This window comes from Triticum aestivum, chromosome 3A (genome assembly GCF_018294505.1).
Source record: "Triticum aestivum cultivar Chinese Spring chromosome 3A, IWGSC CS RefSeq v2.1, whole genome shotgun sequence".
Taxonomy (NCBI): Eukaryota; Viridiplantae; Streptophyta; class Magnoliopsida; order Poales; family Poaceae; genus Triticum; species Triticum aestivum.
This window is the reverse complement of record NC_057800.1, coordinates 345,162,967-345,171,669: the sequence shown is the minus strand read 5'-3', so window position 1 is coordinate 345,171,669 and position 8,703 is coordinate 345,162,967. Positions and strand designations below refer to the sequence as shown.

The 8,703-nt window shown below is 44.2% G+C and overlaps 1 long non-coding RNA gene across 1 annotated transcript; it reads left to right on the top strand.

The window, feature by feature from the left end:
- The first annotated feature begins 5,248 nt into the window (after positions 1 to 5,248).
- Positions 5,249 to 8,422, top strand: LOC123058323 (uncharacterized). The gene is made up of 4 exons (XR_006427146.1): positions 5,249 to 5,493; positions 6,093 to 6,192; positions 7,440 to 7,505; positions 8,045 to 8,422. It is a non-coding gene; the product is annotated as an uncharacterized lncRNA (long non-coding RNA).
- The last annotated feature ends 281 nt before the right edge of the window (positions 8,423 to 8,703 follow it).

Genomic DNA, 8,703 nt, shown 5'->3' with positions numbered 1-8,703 from the left:
TAGTACAAGTTATCCTGACAAAAGTAGTCTTCGCATGCGAAAGCCTCTGGTGGTGACGCCGCGGTGGGCTCCGCGATGTCCTCCGTCCTGCCGTCCTGGAGGTCTTGGTCTCGTTGCACCGAAAACCTTTGCTTGATTCCTTGGGACTCCACGCCTGCGCCTTCCTCCTTAGCACCAAAAGAGGAAACTGGTACACTGCGCCCGCTTGCCTAGCCTTGGTCGTCATGGCTCACGTCATGTGAGCCTCGCGATGTGCACCTTGCATTGATATCTCTGCTCCTCAGGAGCCAGCCTAGTGAGGCCCCCCCAGGGAGGTCTTAGTGTCATCCGCCCTGTGAGGCTTGGCCCCTCGCGAGGGTCTTGGGTTTTTGTTGATGAAGGTGGGCCATACTGGGCCGTTGACGGAGCCACGCCGTGGGCCGTAGGCAGGCAAGTCTGGGTACCCCCGTTCCCAGGATGCCGACAGTAGCCCCCGGGCCCAAGGCGCGCTGAGCTCGGCTTCGAGGCGAAGCCAAAGGGCAAGTGTGGAGCGCCGCGGGCCCCAACCGCCTGCGGCCTCGGATGACGTGTGGCGATTAATGGGACATGGGCACCTCCGCTCCCACGCTGCCTCGGCAACTGCTCCTGGCTGACAAAAAGGCTGGCATCTACCGTGAAGCCTTCATTGCCCTTCCCCTGTCTTCCTCCAGATCCCCTTTCCCTTCTACTCAGAAAACCTCCAGATCCGCCAATCTCAACCCGAATCAGCGACCGATGGCCACCGATAAGGCTGAATCCTCCGCCGCGTCCAGGCGTCCAGCCTCGTGCTTCAAGACAGCCTTGAGCGCGTCCACCATCACCGACGAGTAGCACCTCGCCACCGTGCTCCAGGTGACGGCCTACGGCAACAATGAAAGGGGAGAGACGATGCTCCGGGTGGGGCCGAGTTTGACTTTTGGTTTGGGACATATGTGGATATGAGAAAGTGGTTGAGGGATTTTGGAGCATATCACTAAGCATTTTGAGCAAGCAAGCCATTAAGAAACACCTCATCCCCTTTTAATAGTATTGGCTTTTCCTATGGACTCAATGTGATCTTGGATCACTAAAATGAAAATGTAGAGTCTTGAGCTTGAGCCAATATGTGTCCTTAGCATTTTGAGGGGTCCACATCTCTAGTCCATGCCATGCCAATCATTGAACTTTCTGAAATGATCATCTTGAAATAGTATTAGTTCAATGGGCTATATGTTGTTAAGAACTACCAAAACCACCCAGGGATTAGTTGCACTTTTACATAGTCGATGAAGCCACAAGATGATGAAGATGGCAATGAAGATGACGCGTTGCTCACGCTCTCAGGTTCGCGCAAGTGATCCCCCTACTTGGCGCGCCAAAGATGTCATGGGAAACCACGGCCACCTATGGGACCAAGGGTCCCTTGATGGTTCGGCGGGGGGATGGCACGTTGCACAAAGACCAGAGGGGCGTGGGACAGCACAACAGAGATCACACAGGCAATTTTTACACAGGTTCCGACCGCCGTGAGGCGTAAAACCCTACTCCTACTTTGGTGGATTGATGATGGAAAAATGGTGTTGAGCGTAACACGCTTGCCCGGCAGGGTTGCCTCGGGGCAGAACAGCTACGCGCATATGAATATGTGAGGGGTGGACTAATCCAGTGTCCAACCCTTTCTACAGTTGCATTGGGCCTCCTTTTATAGAAAAAGGGGTCACCATAGTGGCAAATCAGTCATTATGCACTGATTAGATAGCAAACAGTGCTATCATACCTAACTCTACAGGCTGATAGAGCGCATTAAATGCACTGCTCAACGTCACATTGTAGCTTTCCCGACAAGCCTTGCCGGGCTGTTTCGCCAGTTTCGCGCCTACTCTCTCGACACGTTGCAGGACAGGTGTCATTTGGAGGCATTTTCTGTAGAAAGTGGCTGCCATGTGGCAAATGGCTGCCACTTAGTCACTTTGCAGCTTGACACCGCATTGCTCGATGACTTGCATCGTGATGAAGTGGTCTTGTGAGGTGGTTCTGCTTCCGCAAGTCTCGGCAGGCCCTGCAGGGGCGTCTTGGGGGCTTGCTTCTGGGGTGACCCCGCCCTTGTCGGGCTCTCCTGCCCGGCAAGGGAGGTTTCTTCCTTAGCGATATTTGCTCCTCTGGCTTGTCTGGGCCTTCTTGTGCTGCATGTTAGTCGTTCGAAGAGCTGATTCCTTGTGCTCCATTCTGACCTTGGTGCTGTAATCTTGCTCCCGTGCCTGTGCATAGTCTGGGCAACAGACCCAGGGTTTGTTGCACCTACACGTGGGTCTCCACTATATGCTTGTTGAACTCCATTGGAGCGTCGCTAGATATCCTCTCTGTATGTGTCATCGTGGGTGTGCTTGTTGTGTTGTGGGGCGGGATCGAAAGGTTGAAGAGACTAAGATTATAATGGCTGCGGGAATTAACGGGGTAGCCATAGAACCTCGAATATCGGCACGCCCGGATGGCAGTTCTAATTTGCAGTGCATAACTCCACAGTGCTGCATATTATTGCATCGTGGGGACGCACACGACAGAACCGCATGCATATGGGGCCCCCAACATGATCGTGTGCCAGCCCCAACCACTGGTAGAGCGTGCGGAGGACGCGAGCGGAGCGCTCCGCGGCTGCCTCAACGGCGAGCAAGCATATGCATATAGCAGTTGAACACACAAGGAAAAGCCGTCCATGATCCGAGCGTGGGGAGGGACGCGAGCAGAGCGTGCCGTGGTGCCTAATGGCGAGCAAAGCGCGTCGAGGGACGTGAGCAGAGGCCGGCACAGTGATATGTGGCAAATAAGACAAACTGTGCGAGCGATGGCGGAGACATCAAGCACTATTCAGATTAGAGTTGCGTGTGCAATACGTGGCATACAGTTGATCCATCTGAGCTATTTGTCATGGAATAAGCCATGTGTGTTGTGGGCAAACGCTTGCTAGTATACAATTGTCAGTGATTGATGAATTCATCACCGACGGGATCCCTAGTGTGGTCCGTGTGCGATGTGATATACACACGGTTTTTAACCCCTTTCCGTGACGGCATTTGGAACCATTGCCAAGTGAGTGTGGGTGATAGGGGGTCCTTCCCACATGACCTAGAAACCGTCGGGGATAGGGAGCCAAGATGCGTATACAGTACTCCTACTTGTTTGTGCTCGCATTGCCATCGCAGTTGGTATTCTGTGGTGCTACGTTTACGATGTGCGGCCCATCACAAACGGTTCACTATTATAGAACGTGTATGATAAGCATACAATCACACACATTCACTTTTCCCAAACCAATACAATAACTAATTAAGAAGATTAGCTAATCGCCGTACGAGTGTCAGACAAGATTATGAAACGTCGGACCATCGTAACATCATCGCACACGACAACTATCGCACACGCTATTCTGTCGTGCAACGTTTACAATGCATTCTTCATCAGAAACAGTTCATGGTTGCGAATCATGTACGATAAGGCAACTATCACAAACGTTTAGTTTGCCCGCACCATTTGTGATATTGTCTGATATCGCACATGCTTTGCAAACGGCAACTGTGTGCATGCTTGCACACGTTTCCTCTCTATGAACCATGTCGGATTATGGTGTATATTGCAAATGTTTGTGTTTTACCAACCATGTGTGCCGTAATGACCTGGAGAGCATAATTTTACCATAATTTAATTGCTGCTATTTCAAATTGTACCGGATTTGAATTTGAATGTATGTTATAGCTTTATTCATATCCATCAGGTTCAAACAACCAATGGATTATTTGATTCATAGGTACATATGTTCAAGAATTACATATGAACCAAATAAAGAATGATGAACCATTGTTGTATACTTGTAAAGAAAGAGGCGAAATACATTCTGGTTGCTGAACAAGGTGAAGCGGAATGCCCATATTGTGCCCTCCTCCATGCAGAAGGCACGCACGACTCTAGTCCATCCCCTTGTGATGCCCGGCCGCCCATCCTTCATGGTCTTCATGAAAACATCTAGATAATCATCGTGTTCTGGTAGAAATACTTTAACCTTTGCATGCCCACCAATCATGTAGTTTGAGAGGTAATCTTGAGTAAATTGCTTTGGCAACCACTGCAAAGGAAAAAGATTCAGACATTGTCATCTAACACAACTCATTATGGGCAGTAAAAAGAAGGCTGTAGAGCTCTTACTTACCATCCTGCAGTTCGCTCTTGTCTTGGATAAAGTGTAAACAAATAGTTTAATTGCCATCTTTTGACCCATTTTACTAACAATCTTTATCAGCTTCATCACTTGATGCTGGTTCATCGATATCTCATTGCCCCATACGCAGAAAGGGTCGAAGCGCGGATCTTTACCAATGACATATGTACCTAAAAGCACCAAGTTAATATTAGAAGCTAAACAACAATTGGACAATGATGTAGTACAACACTCATTTATAATATCTTATAACACCCAATATACTCACATATTAGATGAATTAACATCTTATATTATTGGCCAGAAGGAGTTTATTGCATCCTTACAAATTATCGGTTGGTTAACTGCTGCTGTATCCATGGGTTAGTGTTAGTTTGAGCTAGTGCAGGCTCAAATAGCCCTAAAGTATATCCAAACATGTGGGCTAGTTTGAGCTAGTTGCATCTAAACCACCCAAAAAAACTATCCAACCCAAGAGGTGCTAATTGGAGCTAGTTCTCCTAGTGCATTTATTGTCAATCTAACCCTGTCATCCAAACACCTCTTTGGATGGAGTATTGGGGTTAGTTCAGGGTTAGTCATGACCTAGAAACTAAATCTAACCACTAGCTAAGGTGAGTATCGAAACAGGGTTGTGTTGTTGTTGTTGCTGCTACTACTCTTCTACATATATCTAGACATCATTAGAACATTAAGATAACACTCTTCCTTGTTCCCATGTAGCCTAGGATTGCATATTTAGACATTAAGTACAGTGCATGTTGCTATGTAGCCTTAGATATTTAGAAACATTATAACCGAGCACTTTTCTAGCCCTCTCAGACCATTATCGTTTTCGGCCGTCGAATCTGCTCTTCTAAGCGTTTCAGTCCGTTGGATGTGAGTGCAATCCCCTATGGGCTTTAGTTGCGAACAGAGAGAGCTAGACGGGCTGAGCCGCTGCTCCCAGAATAAAATTGGAGCTCTACTATTGTTTGGGTATATGGGCTTGACACCCACGAGTAACAAAGCCCGTGAATAAATATTGCTTTCTGGAGCGAGGAAGGATCCCGGTGTGCGTCATCCAGTTCTTGTCTCGCGGACGGTGGATTCATACGATGCAAGCAACCGCACCTCCACCGACGACATAGTCACCTCACTGGGCGACGCCAAGGGGACGGGGGGCCGAAGCATCGGTTGCGATTAGAATCCACTTGCCGGTGATTTAGCACGTAATCAATCGTGGTTTTTGCGGGCATTAATCGCAATTGATGTGTGCCACTCTTTCCGGCATCCGATTATTGCAGGTCACTTATGGTTCTTATTCAGTTTCTTCCTTTATGTGATTCATCTTCTTCCTTTATTAGATGTGTGAGGACGCTCACGATTTGGGTTCGGTTTCTTCCTTTAATCGTTGCGCGTCTATATAATCTCCACCACCCTGCTACTGCTCATTCGCATCGGTTGCGATTAGAATCCACTTGCCCGTGATTTAGCACGTAATCAATCGTAGTTTTTGCGGGCATTAATCGCAATTGATGTGTGCCACTCTTTCCGGCATCCGATTATTGTAGGTCGCTTATGGTTCTTATTCAGTTTCTTCCTTTATGTGATTCATCTTCTTCCTTTATTAGATGCGTGAGGACACTCACGATTTGGGTTCGGTTTCTTCCTTTAATCGTTGCGCGTCTATATAATCTCCACCACCCTGCTACTGCTCATTCCCCAACCTTATTCGGCAACGTCACATCTTCTGGCCATGCTTCTCGCCAGGTTTCCACTGCAGGCCTATTTCCCCTCCTTCCTCACATCTTCCATCAAGATACTACTGATACTTAGTCCCTTCTGATTGATACCACTTTCTTGTTTTGCTCCCAATTCACGACAGACACTTTTTCTGCTACAGGTGCTCTCACATCTCAGTTGATCTATTGGAACTACCGACGGGTTCTGGTGGTTTGTTTGGGCACTTCTAAAGCTCACAATTTGCAATGGTTGGCACCCAGGTTAGTATACATGTACTCACATGTCTTATTGTACATATGTATGTCTAATTGTGTATACACTTCTAGAGTCTCACTCACATATCTTATCATCCTTATATGTATGTGTGCCTACAATTTGTAAAATTTGATGCTACTGACTGTGTATACTGTTCTAGACTCTCAAACACTGCTACACTATTGTTGTTGAGGATAAGCTCTAAACAACATATGCGATTTACTGATGCACACTAATTACATGTTGTAGGACTTACAGTACCTTGTCTTCCTTACACCAAGACAAGTTCTTGCATGGATGAAGCCAGTAGGAATAAAGTAGAGCTGTAATTGAAAGTCACTCCAATAATTAACATATCTATGCTGCTGAAACACAACAGTATAACTTGAATTTAGTCCATCCTACTGGAATTGGTTCTGAAAATATAAGTTTAGCTTAAATTGTTTCATGTAAATTCTGGAAGGATGGTGCATGTGATGTTGGTGTGGTTGTGAGATTGAGGGCTATGGTTTCTTGGTTCTGATGTGCGCTAAGCTTTTGTTTTAATATTACTGGTCACTGGATGGCTCAATTTCTCGATATCACGGTCTGTTTGTTGTTACTGTACAGGACATAATATTGGGTGTCTATGTGGTGGAAATAAGCTACTGATATACAGTTTTAGTGTTCAATTTCGAAAGATATCTTATTTCCGACTGTGATTAATCTTTGTTCATTTGTTCCATGGCTACCGATGTATTGATCAAATTTATGTCATGTACCAACATTAAGAGTCTATGATGTCATGCCATGTTCATAAATTTAATTGCCTTATTTGTGTCCTCTGTTTTTCTTCTCCTCATATTTATGTTAAGCGGTGAATGTTTATACCATCCCTTTTTAGATTAAAATGTATACCACTATTTTCTACAACCAAGGTTGAGAAATCGATTAAACCAAACAACCATCAGAATTTGCAATACATATGACATCCTCCCAAAAGTGCAAGATTGATTTGCAGTCATCTGAATTGACTGTTGATGTTGCATATTAATTTAGTTTTTATAATAGTCTATTAAGACCTGTTTTTCAGTTTTTAATTTAATTTCTCACATGTTTATATGTATTAAGAGGCATATTTTGTCATTCTGCATAGTCTGAAATTATTTATTGATTTATCTTTCAGTATATTTTTATTTTTGCATATTGCTAACTTATTAATAGGCCATATTCCTTACCCTTTTTTACCGTTATTACCGTTCTACTGTACTAGGGCATTGCGTCTACCGTGCACTGTCCTCTTCATCATGTTGAGGGTGATCAGATCTCCAGCCAATTGGTATACTCTCCATATACTACTGATATCCGCGGTTTGGCGACTTTAAAGAAAAATGTGAAACTGCACTCCTGTACTATAAGCATCTTCCTCTCTACTTGTATGGGTAATATATATGAACATGTTTAATTGTTGGGATACAAAAGTTTCAGTTGATTGTAACCGCTTCTTCATCATAGAAAAAAACAGACCATATGTTACTTCAATCCACATGGGGATTTTATTAATGCTATTGTAGCTTCGAATTGTCTACTTAAGTATTGCGAAGCTACCATCCGGTTCTACATTTGCCCAAAAATACGTCCATAGTACAATCTCCTATAATGTCGGCTTTTGATGTTCCCGTATGGCCTACCATATGGGTAACTTTATTGTTACAAGCTATCTGTGCATCAAAGATTTGTCTCTCACCCTGATGCCAACAAATCATGTTATCCTCTTTATATATATACAAACTGAGTGCATGAAATTTGAATTATATAGATAACCATTATACATCCATACATTTCTTTACTTGATCTCTAAGTTTCAACGTTTTTCAGGGATGCACAGGGTTTGCATGTGTCCACGAAGAGAAAATTGCAAAAGGATGGCTATTAAAGCATCAAGTGTTAGTATATTTTCGGTTTTGCGGACGGATGTGATGTTGTGGATGTGTCTGCTTGCATCAAGGTTTTTAACCCAGTTATTTTTGTGTGCAAAATCTAGATCTCAAGCTTTCAACATTGTTCAGTTTCACGCGTAAATGCATGCTTGTTTTTCTTAAAGAATAATTTTGTTATAAGGCAGACTTAAGGCTTTCAACATTGTTCAGCTTTATGGATAAATCCAGGCTTGTTTTTCTTAAAGAATAATGTAGTTGCTTTCAAAATTGCTCGATTTATGCATAAATTCATGTAATAGATCAAAATTGAGACCAATAAGGCCTTTGATGTTCTGTCCAATGATCACCCTGTTGCATTGCTCCTGTGGTATACCAACTATTACATCATGCTATTTATATCACCTTGATGTTTCATTGTTCTGAAATATAACAGATATAATCTTAGTGTTATGTCGTATGACTATGTATTTTTAGAAATACCTACCATTTTATTGTAAAAATGTATGGGCGCAGCAACGCGCGCCATTAATGATCTAGTCTTACATATAGCCCTAGTTAACCTAATGATAAATGGTTACAGATATATTCAGTTAAAAG